Raw genomic sequence first — 2,165 nt, forward strand, 5'->3', positions numbered from 1 at the left:
TCAATTAAAGGTAAAAAGTTAACCTTAAATAAAACTTCATGTTTTTTAGTAATTTTAATACCTAAATAAGTAAATAATCTGTAACAATTTTATATGGTAAATGTTTATAAATTGTAACTTGCATATATAATGGAAATAGTTCACTCTTGTTAAAATTCAATTTATAACCAGAAAAATTACTAAATTGAGCAAGCAAAGACGAAATAGCAGGAATAGATCTTTCAGGGTCAGATATATATAATAACAAATCATCAGCATATAATGATACTTTATACGTCCTCTCCCCACGGGTAATACCCAGAATAGTAAAGGACTTAAAGGGCAAACTTGCCTTGTACCACGAAACAACTGAAAAAAGGAGATCTTTGATTATTGGAAAACACCGAAGCTTAAGGTTTATGGTATATTAATTTAATCCATGATATAAATTTTGAACTAAAATTAAATAGATGCATTGTAGTAAATAAATATGGCCATTCAACTCAATCAAATGCTTTACCAGCATCTAAAGAAATAACACATTCTGGTATTTTAGATGAAGAAGTATACATAATGTTAATTAATTTTCTAATGTTAAAAGATGAATAGCGATTTTTAATAAATCCAGTCTGATCTTCAGAAATAATTCGAGGTAATATATCTTCTAATCTAGTAGCCAAAATTTTTCTGAAAATCTTAAAATCCGTATTTAACAAGGATATAGGCCGGCAGGATGCACATTCAGTAGATTATTTACCTTTTTTAAAATTAAAGAAATAGAAGCTTCATAAAAAGATTGTGGTAATTTACCTATACATAATGCATCTTTAAACATTTTGCAAAGCCAAGGAGAAAGTATAGAAGAAAAAGATTTAAAAAATTTTACGGGAAAACCATCTGGACCAGAAGCGTTACCAGAATTCATTGAAAGAATAGCCTTTTCTATTGCAGACTCCGTAATAGGTGTATATAAAATTACGTTATCCTCAACAGTTACTTAATTCAATTTCCTTAAAAAGTCATTTATTATAGAAAAGTCCTTAGTGAATTCTGATTGATATAAGGAGTTATAAAAATCTTGAAAGTCTTTATTTATCTCTTTGTGATCGATCGTCAGAGTACCATCTTGTTTACGAATCCTAGTAATTTGTCGTTTATCCGAAACGATTTTCAATTGGTTAGCCAGTAATTTACCAGACTTATCTCCATACGCATAGAATTGGGTTTTTGATTTAATTAACTGACTTTCAATCGAAGAGGATAATAATAAACTATGTTCCATTTGAAGTTCCACTCTTTCTTTATTAAGTTCTTTGCTAGGGGTCATTGAATAGGTCTTATCAATTGCTTTGATTTTATCAACTAATGTTAATATTTTAGAATTAGTTCGTTTCCTAACTCCATCAGAGTATGAAATAATCTGTCCACGAATATATGCTTTAAAAGTATCCCACAAAATTCCACTAGAGATCTCTGCTGTAGAATTTGTTGAGAAAAACAAATCAATTTGTTGTTTAATAAAGTTAACAAAGTCTAAACCCTGCAATAAAATAGGATTAAACCTCAAATTTAGCATTGATATATGAATCCGTTATTTTAATAGATAATTTCAGAAGTGCATGATCAGATATGGTAATACAGTCATATTTACAATCAGTAACATCTGTAAGTAAATGGTGATCAATGAAGAAGTAATCATTTCTTGAGTAATTATGATAAACATGGGAAAAGTATGAAAACTCTGTCATTAGGGTGTAGAAAACGCCAAATTTCATAAATAGCTGAATTAATGATAAAAGAGTTAATAAGAGAAACCGATTTATTAGGAAGAATTTGGTTGGGCATGGATCTAACCATCAAAGGGTTTAACCAACAGTTAAAATCCCCACCCATTATCAATCGATATTGTTTCAGATTAGGAAAGGATGTAAATAAGCATTTAAAAATTCGGTACAATCAGTATTTGGAGCATAAACATTAATTAAAGCAACTTGTTGAGTGAAAAGTGGACCTGTAATAAGCAAAAATCTACCTTGTGGATCCGAAATTGTTTCAGGATGTTTAAAAGAAGTTTTAATACAATACTAATTTAGTATTATTTATTTATGGGTTTTATCAATTTAATTTTTTAACCCTTTAAATGAGAGTTTAAAACTTTCAAACTCATCAAAACGGATATGACGTTC

This window comes from Hypanus sabinus, unplaced genomic scaffold, assembly GCF_030144855.1.
Source record: "Hypanus sabinus isolate sHypSab1 unplaced genomic scaffold, sHypSab1.hap1 scaffold_725, whole genome shotgun sequence".
Lineage (NCBI taxonomy): Eukaryota > Metazoa > Chordata > Chondrichthyes > Myliobatiformes > Dasyatidae > Hypanus > Hypanus sabinus.